This window comes from Lolium perenne, chromosome 6 (assembly GCF_019359855.2).
Source record: "Lolium perenne isolate Kyuss_39 chromosome 6, Kyuss_2.0, whole genome shotgun sequence".
Classification (NCBI taxonomy): domain Eukaryota; kingdom Viridiplantae; phylum Streptophyta; class Magnoliopsida; order Poales; family Poaceae; genus Lolium; species Lolium perenne.
The window spans coordinates 85,678,395-85,698,072 of NC_067249.2; positions in this window are offsets into that span (position 1 = coordinate 85,678,395).

Genomic DNA, 19,678 nt, shown 5'->3' on the forward strand with positions numbered 1-19,678 from the left:
AACCGGGGCGAGAGTTCTGCATCTGGGGTTTGTTGTTTCTCGGAGTGAAACCTCCGCTTGAGCTAGGGTGAAACTTTTGGGGGTGGCTTGATCCACTTCGATTCGCCATGCGGCGCTTGCGGTTTTCATTGGCTTGGTTTAACTTGCCCTCCATCTGGATGACGGAGTCAACAAGGGCTTCGAGGTCGGCGAAGGGGATGTTGACGAGGACAGTCTGCATCTCATCATGCAGTCCGTTCAGGAATCTCTCCTTCCTCTTCTCAACGGTGTCGGTATCATCAGGGGCATACCTTGACAAAGTGAGAAACTTGTCGCGGTATTCAACCACCGTCATGCGACCTTGTTTCAGCTCACGGAATTCATCCCTCATCTTCTTGATAAGACCCGGGGGTACATGGTACTTGCTGAACTTCAGCTTGAAATCCTCCCAAGTCATGAATTGGCCTCCGTTCATGGCACGGGTGCTTGTCCACCAAGCGCGGGCTGGTCCAGCGAGATAATGGGTGGCGAACAACACCTTCTCGTTGGCTTCTACTCCGGCTACCTCCAGATTGTTCTCCATAGTCTGGAGCCAATCGTCGGCATTGAGGGGCTCCTCGGTCTTGCTAAACACCGGAGGGTTGGTGTTTTGGAAGTTCTTGAGCTTAGATCCGGGGTGGTCATGATTTCCATGGCCTTGGTTGGCGATGTTCTGCAAGGCGATGAGGTTGGCTTGGCGTTCGGCTCTTTCGGTTTCCCGGTCTGCAAGCATGGTTTGCAGCAGTTGCAGCATCGCGTCGTTGGTGCGATTTGGAGGGGCCATCTGAAGATATAGAAGATCATGAGATAAGAGGGAACATTCTATGGTTCATTTTGGTTAAGTTTGAAAAACATTTGAAAACTTGTAATCTTTTCATGACAAACATAACATTCATTCATTCATGCAACACATAGTACAAACTACACACATACTCCCATGGTTTTAAGAACCATACTCATGCTACGATACAAGGGACGGGATACAACTCACACCTACTATAAGTGGAACTAGTGCAACTACTCCTCATCATCGATATCGATCGGGACGTAGTCGTCGGGTCCTGCCTCCAGGAACTCGTAGTCCTCCTCCTCGGTGTTCTTGTCATCCTCAAAGTCGTTGTCGTCGCTCAGGAAGGCGTCTCCTCCCCGAATGTCGATGCCTCCATCGTCATCCTCCAGCTGACGAATCTGATTCTCCTGGGCCTTGACAGTGGCCTCAAGTGACGCGATCCGGGCGCGAAGGCGACGAATCGTAGCGTCCTTCTTGGCACGCTGCTGGTGAAGGCTCTTGCGGTCGTTGTTGAGTAGCTTGATCGCCTCACCCTGCTCGGTGATGTGAGCATGGGTCTGGTTCGCGTAAGCGCGAGAGGCGTCGAGGTCCTTCTGAGTCTGGTAGAGCATGAAGTCCAGGTGCTCAGCATGGTGCCTCAACTCCGGGTGCGGCTGCAGCTTCATGGGCACTCCCGCGGCATCACGCCTCACAAGGTGGGCGTAGCGAGAGGCGAGGATGCGCATGATACGTCCAAAACGTATCTACTTTCCCGAACACTTTTGCTATTGTTTTGCCTCTGATTTGTGTATTTTGGATGCAACTAACACGGACTAACGCTGTTTTCAGCAGAACTGTTCTGGTGTCTCGTTTTTGTGCAGAAATCCAACTTTCGGGAAAATCCTCGGAATTTATGCAGAAGGCCCTATTTTCCCAGAATAATGACGGAGCCAGAAGGACAATTGAGGTGGAGGCCCGAGGGCCCCACACCATAGGGCGGCGCGGCCCAGGGGGGGCCCGCGCGGCCCTGTGGTGTGGCCCCCTCGGCCGGCCTCCGACGCCCTCCTTCGGACTATTTATCGGCCTCGACCTAAAAACGCACGGGGGGAAGTCGAAGTCGCCAGAAACCCTGCAGAACGCCGCCACATCGCGAAACTCCGTCGCGGGAGCCAGAAGTCTCCATTCTGGCACTCCGCCGGGACGGGGAATTGGAGGGGATCATCACCGCCATCACCGCCAACGCCTCTACAACAACCAGCCATGTTTCCCCCATCCATGTGTGAGTAATTCCCCCGCTGTAGGCCGAAGGGGATGGTAGGGATTGGATGAGATTGGTCATGTAATAGCATAAGATTGTTAGGGCATAGTGCCTAGTGTCCGTAGTTGGTACTTTGATGATATTGTTGCAACTTGTTATGCTTAATGCTTGTCACTAGGGCCCGAGTGCCATGATCTCAGATCTGAACATGTTATTGTTTCATCAAGATAATCATTGTTTATGGTCTTACCTATAAGTTGTATACACATGTCGCTGTCCGGAACCAATGGCCCCGAAGTGACAAGAATTGGGACAACCGGAGGGGATGGTAGCGATGTGAGGATCACATGTGTTCACGGAGTGTTAATGCTTTGCTCCGGTACTCTATTAAAAGGAGTACCTTAATATCCAGTAGTTTCCCTTGAGGCCCGGCTGCCACCGGCTGGTAGGACAAAAGATGTTGTGCAAGTTTCTCATTGCGAGCACGCACGACTATATATGGAACACATGCCTATTGATTGCTTTGTACTTGGACACCGTTTTATTATTATCTGCAAATGCCCTGCTATGATTGTTACATGAGTTTCTCTCATCCATGCAACGCCCGTCATCCGTCCCCGTGCCTACAGTATTTTAATCCTGCTGTTTACTAAAATCACTCTTGCTGTCTACGTTACTCTGCTTCATTATTTCACTACTGCTACTGCTATAAAGCTGTTACTATCGATAAACTCTTGCGAGCAAGTCTGTTTCCAGTGCAGCTGAATTGACAACTCATTGTTAAGGCTTCCAAGTGTTCTTTGTCTCCCCTTGTGTCGAATCAATAAATTGGGTTTTACTTCCCTCGAAGACTGTTGCGATCCCCTATACTTGTGGGTCATCAAGACTATTTTCTGGCGCCGTTGCCGGGGATCATAGCTTTATTTGGAAGTTCACTTGGATTAATATTGTTCGCTGCAAATTCTCCATCATGGGTAAACCTCGCGATACTAAGATCGCCATATTACCATCCACTACAAGAAAAGGTACAATTCTGAATACCTCTGCTGCTCTTGATTCACCATCTGTGATTGATAAACTTGTTTCACCGCCACATGCTTCGCATGCGGGTACTTCTGCTGAATCTGAAAACTCTCATAATATTGATAATATTTCTGCTGTGCTTGATGATAGTGGTTCATTGGGATCTTTTCTAGATGCTACTATTGCTGGGTCTAGACAAATTGAAAATACTGAAACTCCTAATGTTACTACACCTGTTAGTTCACCTGAACTTGATTATTTTAGTGATGATCCTGATGAAGATTATGTGGAGCTTAATGATGATTTTATTGAAAAATGCAATGCTACTACTGATGCAAGAAAAATTAAAAAGTTGCTTGCAGAACATGCTGTTAGATATAAATTGTCTCCTGATCCTAAGTTTGCCACATCTCCTATAAACATTAGGGATAAAGATTATGATTTTTCTCTTGATCTATCTCATATAGCTATTGTTGAGAAAACACCCTTTTGTGGTACTGAAAAAGAGAGTGCTGTTGAACACATGACTGAGTTATCTACTCTTAGTAGCTTGTTTTCTGATGATGTCAAGATGCGTACTTACTTTGTTGCTAAAATCTTTCCATTCTCATTAAAGGATGACGCTAAAACTTGGTATAATAATTTGCCACCTAATTCTATTAAAAGTCCAAAAGAATTGCTTGATGTTTTCTTCCGCAAAAACTTTCCTGCTAGTGCTCAACATATTGCTTTGCAGAGAATTTATAATTTTGACCAGGGAGATGAAGAGAAATTGCCTGAGGCTTGGGCGAGATTTTGCTCCCTTATTAGAGCTCGGCCTGATCATGATCTGGAAAAGCATGATTTACTTGATATATTTTATAGTGGACTAACCATTGAGTCTAGGGCATACCTGGATAGTTGTGCTGGTTGTGTTTTCAGGAAAAGAACTCCAGACGACGCTGAAGAATTATTGGCTAAAATAAGCCGGAATCATGATGATTGGACTACGCCTGAACCAACTCCAACGCCAATATTGAAGAAGAGGAGTTTAATTAAATTGAATGATGAAGATATGAGGGAAGCCAAGAAGTCTCTCAAGGAGAAAGGTATTAAATCTGAAGATGTGAAGAATCTACCTCCTATAGAAGATATATTTGAGATAATTCACCCTTCATCCATGATTGAGGTAAACTCCCTTCAACGCTTTACTAGGGAAGATATTCCGTATTCGAAACCTCCTGCACAATGCTTAGATGAGTTTGATAATTATATTGTTAAGCAAGAAAATTTTAATATGAGAGTAGAGAATCATTTAATGGAAAATTCTCGAGCTATTAGTGAATTGCATGATATTGTGGAGAGAACCTCCAATGATGTTAAGATGCTTGTTAAACATTTTCATATGATTCAAACTCAAATTGATCAACTCACTAAAGTGCAAAATGACTTGTTGGGGAATAATTCTAAAGAGAAACATGCTTATGAAGTAACAACTAGAGGTGGTGTCTCTACCCAGGATCCTCTATATCCTGAAGGGCATCCCAAAAGAATTGAACAAAATTCTCAACGCATTGAACCTAGTGCTCATTCTAAGAAGAAAAAGAAAAAGAAACATAAAAATGTTGTAGAATCCTCTGAACCTATTAATGATCCTAATAGTATTTCTATTTCTGATGCTAAAACTGAAAGTGGTAATGAACATGATAATGATAATGATAAGAATGATGCTCCTGATAAGGAAGAAGTTGAAGAAGAACCTGAAAAGCATGCTAAAAATAAAAAGTACACTAAAGAAGATTTTATTGCTGAGAAACATGGTAATGAAAGAGAACCTTGGGTGCAAAAGCAAATGCCTTTTCCTGCTAAGAAACTAAAATCAAAGGAAGAAGAACACTATAATAAATTTTGTGATTGGATGAAACCTTTATTCTTGCAAATCCCTTTGACTGATGCTATTAAATTGCCTCCTTATTCAAAGTATATGAAAGATATTGTTACTAACAAAAGGAAAATCCCCAATGAGGAAATTTCCACTATGCTTGCTAATTACTCTTTCAATGGCAAAGTTCCAAAGAAGTTGGGCGACCCAGGTATACCTACTATTCCTTGTTCTATCAAGAATAATTATGTTAAAACTGCTCTATGTGATTTGGGAGCCGGTGTTAGTGTTATGCCTTTTTCGCTTTATAAGCGACTTTATCTAGATAAATTGATACCTACTGATATATCTTTGCAAATGGCTGATAAATCTACCGCTATTCCTGTTGGTATATGTGAGAATGTTCCTGTTCAAGTTACTACTAACTGCTTGATATTAACTGATTTTGTTGTGTTGGAAATGCCTGAAGATGATAATATGTCCATTATTCTTGGGAGACCTTTTCTTAACACCGCAGGGGCTGTTATTGATTGCAATAAAGGAAAGGTTACTTTCAATGTTGATGATAGGGAGCATACCGTTTATTTCCCCAAGAAGATTGAGAAAGCGTGTGGAGTCAATACTATTTTTAATGTGAGAACTATCAAAGTGGGAACTATTGATTGCCCCATATATGAGCCTAAGGAAGAATATCAAACTCTTGTGATTGGATCCATATCAATACAATTCAAGGTAACATGATTGATTTGAGGTTTATTTCTTCTTATGCTATGTAAAAGTTATTTGGTGGCAAGACTTGATCAACCTTGTTAACAAATACTTTTTATATGCATAGAGGAGGTAAACAACATCTCTTTCTTCCTCCACTTGCTCTAGTTGCTGTAGCACTTTTAATTTGCAAAGTTCCTTAGTTATTTGGAGATTTCAAAATTTTTCCTGGCCAGTAATAATAAACTAAATACCCAGAAATGTGCGTTTTTCAAGGTTTTCAAAAATTCACAAAAATTATACCGTTGGTCCTATTTTTCGACGAGGCACCTGGGAGCACCAGAGGATGACCTGTGGGGCACCAGAGGGCGCCAAACCACAGGCCGGCGCGGCCAAGGAGGTGGCCGCGCCACCATGTGGTGTGGGCCCCTCCTTGCCCCACTTTGTCATCTCTTTCTCCCAGCACCTTCTCTCTCCCGAAAAAACTCGTACCAAGTTCCTCTCACTCGCGTTTTTGCTCCAGAGCTCCAGATTTCTCGATCTCTTTGCTCAGCCCAGATTTCTGTCTGAAATTTGGCACATTTGCTCTTCAGTATGTGACTCCTCCACCCATCCAAGTAGAATTTTGTTTGGTTGAGTATATCTTGAATATTTTGCTGCTGTAGGTAACATGTTTAGTGAGCTTGCATGCTTGTTCTAAGTGGTAGAAATTAGTTTTGATGCATGATTAGTACTCTAGCAAGTTCCTATGGTAGTTTCCCTCAATTATATGTCACCAAATCAAATTTTATATCATTTGTTAAAAATTTCAGAGAAGCTATGAAGAAGTTCAACTTTGGAGAGTTGTTCAAGAAAGGGACAACCAGCACCGGGAGGCCTACTAGGGCCGCCACCCGGATTAGGCGATCATATAATGAAGATATCATCGCGCCTAGCTTCGCGCCCGAAGAGGACAACGGGGCTCCTAATGCTTCGTCTTTTCCATGCTATGATTTTTTGAGGAATGCAGGGATATTGGAGGATTTCTTCACCCTTGTCAACAGGGCAGGGTTAACCACCTATGTGGGAGATGAAAGGGAGCAATACTACATGCTCACCAAGATCTTCGTCGAGAGTTTCCAGTTCAACAACAAACAATATGAGCCGACGGTTGCATTCAGGATCTATGGTAATCTTGTTACTATGAAATTGGAGGATTTCTGTCGTGCATTGGATATTGTCCCTGTAGGTACAGCAAGTAGGATTGATGACAACCCCCGGGACTTGTTGGAGCTCTATCGAGGGATTACCGATGATGATTGTCGCACCATTCAGCGGGGCAAGATAAGGAACATTCAACTCCCCGCCATTAAGTATTTTGCATATTACATTGCTACTAGCATTCTTGGTAGGGAGAACACTAGTAATATTTCTAGCTACCATCTTGCTTTCTTGAATATTGCACTTACTGGTCAGACATCCTATCACCTTGGTGCTCTTATTGCTCGCCGCTTGACTACCAGGGGGCCTATTTTTGGAGGAACTATCGCACTGCGCGTTTTAACATATCTAAATCTTCCTATTGATCCTAATGATGTGCCATTGGCCCCTAGGAGACTCGATATTACTGCTATGAAGAGTCATCATTTTGTTACCACTGATTCTACTTTAGATAATATGGTTTATAGAATGTTGTTTTCTGACGGGGATGAGAAAGAAATTCCTCTTCCCCAACCAGGTTTGTTCAGTATTGACAGGCAATCATGGTCGTGCACTAAGGAGGAAGTGGATGAACATTTGAAGATAAAAGACTTCCACCAGCAACATGACTCCGAAGACGCCGGGGCCTCCTACGACCACACCGTCACGTATCCGGGTGCTTCTTCTAGCACATACCCGGAATACGATCTATCTTCGTCATACTACGGAGACACTACCTCATGGGATCGATGGGATTGAACTCCACTTAGGCCAAAAGCCTAAGCTTGGGGGGAGGTATACCGGCATCACTCATTCTTTGCATATTATGGTTGCTGGATACTTGTACATACTTGTTTTGTTCGTTTGAGTGGTTTTCTAATGAGAGGAAGATGATATTTGGGGAAGTGCTGCCTGAAAACAGATTCTGGAATGTTACCGTAAAAATTCTCAAAAATAGCCAGAGCGTCATTTTGAGCTGCCAATTTTTGTTCAGGTTCCCCAGGTTGTTATCTAACTTTCATTAGTTGAACACTTTTCGATCTGAGCAACGTAAGATTTTTGTAAAAATCGATTTCTGTACTGCTGTCAGGTTTTGGCAGATTTCTGTCATCTCGCTTTTCTGTGTTTCTTTTAGTTTGCTATTTCTTGTTTTTGCCTTGTTTCCTTTCCAAAACACAAAAAGACCAAAAATATTTCTGTTGTTTCTCTTCACCATTTGTTTGCTTTGGTTTCTTGCATTTGTTTTCGCTTTATTTGCTATTGCTAGTTTGCTATAAGAAAACCCAAAAAGATTTTGCTTTGTTTGTTTGTTTCCTTTTGTTCTTGTTCTCAAATTCGAAAACACCAAAAATATTTGCTGTTCTTCTTTGGTTTGTAAAGTTCATTATGAGTTCAATGGTCTTCGGTGGCTGGAGCGTGGTTTTCATTTCATATTATCCAAGCTACACAAGTGAAAAGGCAATAATGACGATCTACGACAATCTGATTGTGGTGAGAGGCTGGTATGAACTCTATTTGTTTTCATTTTTGTACATATACTCATCCATGTGAGCATGCTTAGTTGGTTCATGTGAGGTATATGTTATTTGAGAAAGTCTAGTAGTTCATGATCTCTCATGTTTAGCTCCAATCTATTAATATGAGTAGCATGTCATGGATGTTTGCTTGCATTGTTTTATTCATAAGTAAGTATGGCATTGTGGTATCCTCCTCTGAATAATTCATTTATATCGACTTGGCACATGCTCACGCATGCATATGACTGAACAAAAAGTCAATTAAGCCTCGATGATCTATATTGCTTCAGAGTTCTTGTATCATTTTTATGCCTCCGTTAATTTATTTTGCCGCAAGCATGATTATGACAGTTACTGCTCTCTTGATTTGTCGCTCCTTAGTCTTTTGCTAGCCTTCACTTGTACTGAGCGGGAACGCTGCTCGTGCTTCCAACCACATGAAAACCAAGTTATTCCAGCGTGTCCACCATAAATACCTATGCATGGCATTTCAAACCATTCCAAGTAAATTCTCATGCGCTACCTTTAAAACCTTCAAAATGCTTCTCAATTTGTGTTTATGTTTCATAGCTCATGAGGAAGTATGTGGTGTTTAGCTTTCAACCTTGTCATTTACTTTTGACGGACTCTCATATGGACTAGTGGCACATCCGCTTATCCAATAATTTTGCAAAAAGAGCTGGCAATGGGATTCCCAGTCCCAAATTAATTAACTTAAATAGACACTCCTCCATGGTTTGTGATTGTTGGACGGCACCCGAAGGATTCGGTTAGCCATGGCTTGTGTAAGCAAAGGTTGGGGGGAGTGTCATCATCATAATAAAAATAAAATAAAAAGGCACTCCTTCACGGTATGAGATTGTTGGCAGGCACCCGAGGATTCGGTTAGCCATGGTTTGTGTAAGAAAGGTTGGAAGGAGTGCCATATAAATATGCAATAATTCATGGGAGCCGCTCTTGAAAGTCCGGTTGGCGAGGTAGTTAGTGAACCCATTACCATTCGTTGACAACAACAAACACCTCTCAAAATAATTTTACTCCTGTCTTTATAAAAATGAAAAGCTCTAGCGCATGTTAATCCCTGCTTCCCTCTGCGAAGGGTCAATCTTTTACTTCTATGTTGTGTCTCCATTATTTCTTTGAGCACTATTGTAACACCCCAAATTTCAAAACAAAGCAAAAATGAATTTCCTTTTTCCAAAAATGAGAACCAACAAAAACTTTTCTTAATTAGAGTGCTATGCTTAGTGCTCATCCATATTACTTGTGCTTCTGCCCTGATGAGTGTTAGTATGCTAATGTGATAAACCCTAAAACCCTAAAGTGATCAAGTGAAGATCACTAACCCAAACAAAATTAAAGAAGAAAGAAATCAAATAAGAAGAACCCTAAACCCTAACCTTTTCAAAAGACATTTGGATCTATTTTGAGAAACCTAAAATAAAGGAAAAGCCATATGTGGGCCTATAGCCTTAATATGTAGATCTTGAACCCTACCTTTTCTTATTTTGCTAAATGGTGGTGAACCATTGCAAAACTTATTAAACCCTAAACCTCATCCCTCTTGTCATCAATCTTTGAGAAGTACAATAAAAAGGAAAAATCTTATTTAAGAAAGAGGCATATATGCCTATGGCTATTTTGGTAAAACCTTACCCTAGGCCTTTCTACTTTCTTTAGAGGTTTGGAAAACCTTCTTAAACCTTATCTAATACTTCTCCACCCCAATCCTAAATAAAACAAAGGAGTGTAAAAAGAAAGTAATAATGCCATAGAGGCATATGAGAGCAAAATATCCAATTTGTGAAATTAAGGATCTTGACCCTAAGACTTGTAATTGAATGGTTGGAGCACTCCTATATACCATTTCAACTCTCAACAACATCAATGGGGTCAAGCCTAGTCAAATTAAAAATCAAATGCCACATATGCATAGAGGCATATGTGACCCATAACCATTTTTACCAATTCTTGTCCTGTGCACTTCTACTTTTACCAAATGGTGTGAAACCATGTCTGAACCCAATCTAACCCTAATTTGACCCTCCACCTTGCTCAAAGCAAGGGGAGCACCTTACAAGAATAAGAAAAATTGACATGTCACCTCTCATGTGTTTTGGCCAATTTTGCAAACCTTTGAGCTAGACCTTTTGAAATGGGTTCAATGATTTGGAACTGTTTCTAAATTAATAAGAATCACCTTAGAGTCAAGAAAAGTCAAATCAAATAGAGGGAAATCAAATAGTGAGAAAATTCCATTTTCCCTCACATACACATAGGGCCAATTTATCCAACCTTGACCTAGGCACCCACCTTATCTCAAAATGGTTGGAACCTTTTTACCCAACTCAATCTAACCCCAAATCAGCCTCACTCTTGTTAAATTGAAGCAAAGAGAAATAAAAGAATAAAAGTTAGAATTTCACAAAACCCTCACATATGGCTTATGCCACTTTTATAAATTTTGACCCTAGACCATTTTGGTCTTCACCATTAGTTGAAGAATGTTACTAAACCCTTATTACAACTTTTGGAATCCAAGAAACCCAATTCAAACCAAATTCAAACTCAATTGGGGATCACATGTGATAATGGTCAAATCTGCCATTAATAGCCTGATCACTACTTTGAGCCCTTGCCATTCAAATTTCTCAAACTAACTCTTGCTAAATCATTGCACCTTTTCAAAGTCAACATCAAGGTGAACACTTTTTGTAAAGACCCCCTGGCCAAAATCATTTTTGATCATTTGCTATGCTCATGCAAAGTTGCAACTTTAATTAAGTGGAACAATCTCCCACTTAGTGAACTTTGCAATATTTCGATTTTCTAAATTCCACCACCACCTCTCTTTGCCTCTGGTCATTTAGAACCAAACCAAACACACCCTTTTCACAATTGTCCACCTTTTGAATCAAACCAAATTTGGTAAAATACAAATAGGGGACAAACAACACTATTTGAAATAGTGTTTTTCCCCCAACCCTAACCTGCTCCTAACTACTCTACCCTGTTCCCTTGCCCCCTCTCTGCCTCACCACCCACAGAAACCCTAAGGGAGAGTCTAGCCGGCCATGGACATGGCCATGTCAACCCCATGCCGGCCATGTTCCTCCTCTTCACTTCTCCTTCATCTCCAGCTCGGCCCCCCATGTCTACTGGCTCCACCTCACCTCCCTAGACCTCCCTAGCCATGCCTCTGTCGAGGTGAACGACGACAGTGGCCGAAACCCACGCGCCCAGATCAGCCCAGGACCATGCCGCGGACGTCGTGCGCGCGCCCGTGGACATGCCCTGGCCACGAGTCGCCTCGCCGCAGCACGCCTCCCCTGGACCCCCATGCTGCACGTTGAGCCTCACCGCCGCACCCTGAACCCGCCAGACACGCGCCATTGCTCGCGCAAGCACCGCTGCCGTCGACATCCTCGCCGGAATCCCGCGCCCGTGTCACCAGAGCTCGACGTCGCGCGCGCCAACCAGACCGTCCCCCACCTTGTCTCCTAGCTCGCTAGCCCCGCCTGGACGCTACCTACCTCGCCCTGCTCCCTCCTAACCCTCTTCATCGCCGGAGCCGCCGCGATGTTGTCGCCCTGCCGCACACCCCACGGCCACCTCGAGCCCTATAAATACACCGTCTCCCGCGCCTCCATCTCCACACCAACCTTGCTCCTCTCCCTCCTCTCGATCTCCTCGCATCCTCTCCACTTCGAATTAGCAACCACCGCCACCCAATTGCACGCCGGAGACCCGCAAGCCGACGCAGAAGCCGCCGTCGATTGACGCCTCCCCGAGCGACGCCGCTGGTACCAGCGCACTCCTCGTCGTCGACAACGCCGTCCTGCATCCTCGCCGACCGTCGCCGGAGCCCCAGCTCGCCGTCGACCCCCTACCGCCGCCGTGCCAGCGCCGCCCTCGCGTCAACGACGACGACGATCCACCGCCGCACGATCTTCCTCTAATCCTACGGCCCGCACCATCCCGTACCGATTCGGGTGAGTGAACCCACTGACGAGTGGGGCCTGTTGTCAGCTGGCCCGCTGCGCGCTGGACGCACTGCTGGGCCGTCCCAACTCTGCCCCCTGGCTTTTTCAAATCCTTGGGCCAGTTTCATTTCCCGCCGGCCCTGTTAGTCAAATCCAGTTAATAAATTGCAAATGAATTTGAATACTGAACCCCACTTTGAAATTCAATAGTTTCAAATCTACTGAACCAAATTCGCTGAATTTGATGTTGTTGGAAAGCTTAGGAAAAGATCTATCAAATGCCACTGGTCCCATCTCAAAATTTCGGGTAGAATTAATCTGACAAAAATAACAAGACAGGGACTTTTCTGCCTTAGAATAATTCTTAAAAATCAACCAAAATAGATATTGAGTCAATTCCAACTCCTTTAGCTCACATTTGACTTACACTAATTGTTTATGCAAGAAAATGGTGTGGTCATTTTGCATGATCATGCCCTAGTTTAAGTAGTGGATAATATGGCTAGTTTAACTAGTTGATATTGTCCCAAAACTATTAAGTAAGTCTTATGAAGTTTTATACTTCATTTAAATCTTGTCTCAAATGAATTCATGTGATGTTGGACCCCTGGCCAAACTCACTTATATGAATTACTTAGAGATTTAAATCATATGTAGTGTTATTAAATGGTATGAGGTATTTTACCTCATTTAAATCTATTTCTCAAATGATGATGATGAATGGTTGACTTGGGTCAACATGATTTCATGCATGATTGTTTGAGAAATTAAATCTTAAGAAGATTTCAATAAGAGAAAAGTATTTCTCAAGAACCATATGGAAATTATCTTTTACACATGTAAGGAGAGGAAATTACTTTTCCTCAAGCAACCCAAATCAATGCACCCCAATTGTAGTATTTGTGTGAATAGAATAATTGGTGTAAATACAATTAATGTTAGAATAGCCAATGAATTGTTGAGAATGTGAAATCACCTCAATGGTAGTTGTTAACCTAGTTACAACTATGTGTTAAATCATATGAGAGGCTTTCCTCTCATTTAAATCTTGGTCTCAAGTATTTCAACATGAGTTATGGACCATGGTCTATATAACCTCATAGTGAGTATTTGGTGGCATTAAATCACTACCATGTTAGGATTAAATTATATGAGGTATGGAACCTCATTTAAATCATTTTCTCAAATGAGGAGTATGAAGAGGTTGACTTTGGTCAACCTAGGTCATATATTGTTCATAAGAGAAATTAAATCTTAATAAGATAATGAGAGGAAATTATTTCTCTAAGTAATTAAAAGTAACACCTAAGTTAGTATGAGAGGAAATTATTTTTCTTGAATAAGAGGAACACATCCACCCACTTAATAGTAGTGTGAGATGCTAGTTTAAATTGTGTAAAACTTGTGTGTGCTTAGTTAGTATGTAAGTTTGGTATGATGATGGTATGCCCCGTATTGTATTTTAGACGCTAGTACCGGAGACCATCGGGAAGAGGAGGATTTCTACAAGGAGAAAGGAGAAGAGAACTTAGACCCTCACTTCAACCAAGGCAAGCTAGACTATTGCAAGTTATAATGTTGCAAGCTAATATTCTTGCAAGGTGCAAAGCCCCCTTGGGGCAAGGCACCATGTTCCTTATCTCTTCTTATATGAACTCATCCCAAGTTTTTACTTTACAAGTTTACCGGTTTGTTTTTAAATGAGTTACTTTTATAGTTAACTTTGGTCAAAGGAAAGAAGTTTACTAGAGTAGTCAAGTTAGCCAGCTATTACCAAGGCAAGCTAGACCTTTGCAAGTTGACCCCAATGCAAGATAATAATCTTGCAACTTGCAAAGCTCACTATACGCAAGGCATTACCGTCTTTACTTTATGCTTATGATCCTATCTTCCAGCTTTACTATATAAGCTTTATCTACGTTTGTTTTATCAAAGTACTTTTGATTCATGATTCACTTGGCTAGTATTGGATTAGTACAAGAGTATCAAACTTAGCCTAGAAGCAAAGCAAAATACTTAGCACCCCTCATACATAGATGCTCGTGCTGATTTGAAAGTGACTACTCCATTTGGGAAACTGGGAACTGAAATGATTTCGAAAACCTTGGAATGACGAGTCATTCTATTGAGAGATTTTGAAGGAGTTTTGAAACCTTGGAATGAAGATGCATTCCATTGAATGATTTTTGAAGGTGAATATGACTGGTGAATGACTTGGTGAATTTTACAAAAACACTGATGATTGGGTTCGGATGCGATACCATTCCAATTTTACGGTACCCCCACAATACCTGAATCTGGGTAGGGCTTAACTAGAAGTTTGTGTGTCTTAGTATGGGTTCCCTCTAAACAAGCATCATCGGGGTTATGCCGAAAGCTGCCTCTACCACAAAAGAAACGATACGATATGATGCGAAATGAGGTGAATGTCCGGCCCAAGCCCTGTGCAGTTCCCAGGCTGACTGTCTGTCTTCACTGGGAGGCCAAGCTCATGGGGAGAGGTGCCTATACTAGGGTATGTAAATGAAAGGTTATGATTGGTAGTTCGCGTACTGCGTACGATAAATCAGGGCCAGTTACCCCTGACGAGCTATTGCAATTGTTGTGGCACAAGTGTACAACCTCTGCAGAGTTAAACCTATTCGAATAGCCGCGTCCTCGGTTATGGACAGTTGGAAAGGCCATACTGTTCCGTCATCAGAACTTTTCGAAAACTATGAATGGTGAAGGGTGACTTATGATTTGGAACTTGAACGGAGACTTTGACCTGGAATCACAACAGAGTTGTGGGAATGACACTAATGTTCCCACTTGAGTTAGTTAGTACATAAAGAGTTGTTTACAAAAATGTTTGTGAACTAAAATTGGCTTTATGCAAAATAAACTAGAGCTTAGCACCCCCTTACTAGAATTGTTAGCACTTACATTAGTATTAGTTTGCGAGTACTTTAAAGTACTCACGGCTGTGTCCCTGGCTATTCAAATGGCCAGATTATGAAGCAGAACAGCAGTATGAAGAGGACGACCAGCAGGACGCCCACGACAACTAGGGAGCCTTCTGACGTCAGACGTTGGCCTGTGGACTAGAGAGTCCCTTCTATTTACGCTTCCGCTATGAAACTATGAACTTTGTGTATGTTGATCAATAGATCAACTATTTGTGTAATATGGATCATGTGATCTCTATTTGTAAGGCGACTATGGTATGTAAGGAATGATGACTTATGATATTCAACTGTTATGTCTCGCAACAACAATATTCCTGGGATTGCGATGTATGGCATAACAGGCATCTGGACTTAAAAATCCGGGTGTTGACAAAGTTGGTATCAGAGCCATTGTTTGACCTTAGGAGACCCTAGTTAGAATGGACGTCTGAAAAACTTAGTTTCAAAAACCAATGAAAGGAATATTTGTGAAAACTTGTCCTTACTCTTATCCTTGAGATCTTTTGCAAAAATGAGAAATCTATACTTTAATTTCTTTACAAGCCTACCTAAAATTTTGCACACTTGACTACTTATTTAACTTACTTATCCTAATTACTCACAGATGACGTACCAATGGGAATCCTATCAGCTTGGTTCCGGAGGCGACCAACGGTTCAAAAAGGAGTTGAAGCAACTCGTGGACTATCTCGGACACCCGTATCCCGAATTCTTTGGAATACCCCTCAAAGCTCAGTCAGGAGAACCACCTCGGTGGGACGTTTCTACTGATCTACGAAGGAAGCTTGATGCCCCGGTATGGGAAACCATCTGGATTTCTGTAACGGGAAACACTTGGAAGGAAGGACTAGTCAAAGCTATGCAAGAAGCAATTTCCTGTCTGTGTGGACAAAATGAGGACAAGATCAAGAACACTCGTTTCATCTACTACCCAAGACATGACTCCATGGGGAGACCGATGACCATGCCCCCACCACAACCAAAAATGAACCCCTATGAAGCACCTCAGGACTTCAGGCAGTACAAAACCCGCAGGGATTTGGACAACGCCCTTGCCTCTCGCCAAGCACCTCACCCGTGAAGAAGAAGAATCCACCCGGAGGAGTAGTATCACCCCAGCACTTAAGTAGGTGTGAGTTGTATCAGGATCCCCTTGTATCGTAGAACGAATGAATGGTTCTTCAAACCAACGGTGTGTTAGATTGGTAATGTGTGATGTTTGGTATGAATGAAAAAGTGTTGCTGGTTTTTACCCCCTCAACACTACTCAAGTTTTCAAGTTTTAAATTTTTGAACTTTAACTCAAACAAACCATAGAAGTTTCCCTCTTATCTTATCATCTACTTCCAATGTTCAGATGGCCCCTCCTACCCGCAACAACTCCCGTGCCCAGGCCAATCAGATACACACTGAGCACGCCAAGATGACTGACACCATCAACATCCTTGCAATGGAGCGCAAGGCACTTCGCCATCAACACGCCAAGAAGGACTACCTCATTGCCCGCCTCCGCGTGAAGATAGCATCACTGGAGCAGCTCATCCCAATACCCAACCATGCCCCCAAAGGCAAGTCCAATGTGACTTGCTATGCATGTGGTGTTACTGGTCACTACTCTAACAAGTGCCCGGTGAAAGCCGCCAACAATGCCCCAAGGACTGGAAGCAACGCTGTACCCATTACACAAAAAGACAAGTCAACGGTCACCTGCTATGAATGTGGAACTGTGGGTCATTACTCCAATGAATGCCCCAAAAAGCTTGCCAAGATCGCCGCCAACCCCGCTGCACCTGCACAGCAGCAGCACCGTATCGCAACTAGAAGAAAGTTTGCTCCAAACTACCCGAACAACCGCAACGGTCGCTACTACAACATGAAGGCCACCGAAGCGCAAGAAGCACCTCAGAATATGCCAAGTATGTTCCCTACTAAATCCTATCACCCAATCTCTCTTAGGAACCTAACTCTTCTTAAAATCTCGAGACGAGATTTGTTTAAGGGGGAAGGGTTTGTAACACCCCAAATTTCAAAACAAAGCAAAAATGAATTTCCTTTTTCCAAAAATGAGAACCAACAAAAACTTTTCTTAATTAGAGTGCTATGCTTAGTGCTCATCCATATTACTTGTGCTTCTGCCCTGATGAGTGTTAGTATGCTTATGTGATAAACCCTAAAACCCTAAAGTGATCAAGTGAAGATCACTAACCCAAACAAAATTAAAGAAGAAAGAAATCAAATAAGAAGAACCCTAAACCCTAACCTTTTCAAAAGACATTTGGATCTATTTTGAGAAACCTAAAATAAAGGAAAAGCCATATGTGGGCCTATAGCCTTAATATGTAGATCTTGAACCCTACCTTTTCTTATTTTGCTAAATGGTGGTGAACCATTGCAAAACTTATTAAACCCTAAACCTCATCCCTCTTGTCATCAATCTTTGAGAAGTACAATAAAAAGGAAAAATCTTATTTAAGAAAGAGGCATATATGCCTATGGCTATTTTGGTAAAACCTTACCCTAGGCCTTTCTACTTTCTTTAGAGGTTTGGAAAACCTTCTTAAACCTTATCTAATACTTCTCCACCCCAATCCTAAATAAAACAAAGGAGTGTAAAAAGAAAGTAATAATGCCATAGAGGCATATGAGAGCAAAATATCCAATTTGTGAAATTAAGGATCTTGACCCTAAGACTTGTAATTGAATGGTTGGAGCACTCCTATATACCATTTCAACTCTCAACAACATCAATGGGGTCAAGCCTAGTCAAATTAAAAATCAAATGCCACATATGCATAGAGGCATATGTGACCCATAACCATTTTTACCAATTCTTGTCCTGTGCACTTCTACTTTTACCAAATGGTGTGAAACCATGTCTGAACCCAATCTAACCCTAATTTGACCCTCCACCTTGCTCAAAGCAAGGGGAGCACCTTACAAGAATAAGAAAAATTGACATGTCACCTCTCATGTGTTTTGGCCAATTTTGCAAACCTTTGAGCTAGACCTTTTGAAATGGGTTCAATGATTTGGAACTGTTTCTAAATTAATAAGAATCACCTTAGAGTCAAGAAAAGTCAAATCAAATAGAGGGAAATCAAATAGTGAGAAAATTCCATTTTCCCTCACATACACATAGGGCCAATTTATCCAACCTTGACCTAGGCACCCACCTTATCTCAAAATGGTTGGAACCTTTTTACCCAACTCAATCTAACCCCAAATCAGCCTCACTCTTGTTAAATTGAAGCAAAGAGAAATAAAAGAATAAAAGTTAGAATTTCACAAAACCCTCACATATGGCTTATGCCACTTTTATAAATTTTGACCCTAGACCATTTTGGTCTTCACCATTAGTTGAAGAATGTTACTAAACCCTTATTACAACTTTTGGAATCCAAGAAACCCAATTCAAACCAAATTCAAACTCAATTGGGGATCACATGTGATAATGGTCAAATCTGCCATTAATAGCCTGATCACTACTTTGAGCCCTTGCCATTCAAATTTCTCAAACTAACTCTTGCTAAATCATTGCACCTTTTCAAAGTCAACATCAAGGTGAACACTTTTTGTAAAGACCCCCTGGCCAAAATCATTTTTGATCATTTGCTATGCTCATGCAAAGTTGCAACTTTAATTAAGTGGAACAATCTCCCACTTAGTGAACTTTGCAATATTTCGATTTTCTAAATTCCACCACCACCTCTCTTTGCCTCTGGTCATTTAGAACCAAACCAAACACACCCTTTTCACAATTGTCCACCTTTTGAATCAAACCAAATTTGGTAAAATTTGGGAAAATACAAATAGGGGACAAACAACACTATTTGAAATAGTGTTTTTCCCCCAACCCGAACCTGCTCCTAACTACTCTACCCTGTTCCCTTGCCCCCTCTCTGCCTCACCACCCACAGAAACCCTAAGGGAGAGTCTAGCCGGCCATGGACATGGCCATGTCAACCCCATGCCGGCCATGTTCCTCCTCTTCACTTCTCCTTCATCTCCAGCTCGGCCCCCCATGTCTACTGGCTCCACCTCACCTCCCTAGACCTCCCTAGCCATGCCTCTGTCGAGGTGAACGACGACAGTGGCCGAAACCCACGCGCCCAGATCAGCCCAGGACCATGCCGCGGACGTCGTGCGCGCGCCCGTGGACATGCCCTGGCCACGAGTCGCCTCGCCGCAGCACGCCTCCCCTGGACCCCCATGCTGCACGTTGAGCCTCACCGCCGCACCCTGAACCTGCCAGACACGCGCCATTGCTCGCGCAAGCACCGCCGCCGTCGACATCCTCGCCGGAATCCCGCGCCTGTGTCGCCAGAGCTCGACGTCGCGCGCGCCAACCAGACCGTCCCCCACCTCGTCTCCTAGCTCGCTAGCCCCGCCTGGACGCTACCTACCTCGCCCTGCT